Source organism: Pipistrellus kuhlii, unplaced genomic scaffold (assembly GCF_014108245.1).
Source record: "Pipistrellus kuhlii isolate mPipKuh1 unplaced genomic scaffold, mPipKuh1.p scaffold_m20_p_2, whole genome shotgun sequence".
In the NCBI taxonomy this organism is placed as follows: Eukaryota; Metazoa; Chordata; class Mammalia; order Chiroptera; family Vespertilionidae; genus Pipistrellus; species Pipistrellus kuhlii.
Genome location: NW_023425515.1, coordinates 167,743,745 through 167,743,959, shown reverse-complemented (window position 1 = coordinate 167,743,959; position 215 = coordinate 167,743,745).

Sequence of the window (215 nt, the reverse complement as noted above, 5' to 3'; positions counted from 1 at the left end):
CGGGAAGAGCCGCCGGCGGCGAGGCCCCGCCCCCCGGAGCCCCGCCCCCGGAGCCCCGCCCTCGCCGCGGAGGACGCACTCGTTTCCTCTCCGAAGCTGGGTGATGCTTTGGCGGCGTGACCGTGAGACTTCCACTATCTCTTAGTTCCCTTGACTCTCCAGAGACCAGAACGAGGAGCGGGGTGGGGAGAGGGGGACGCGGGTACCAATTAGGA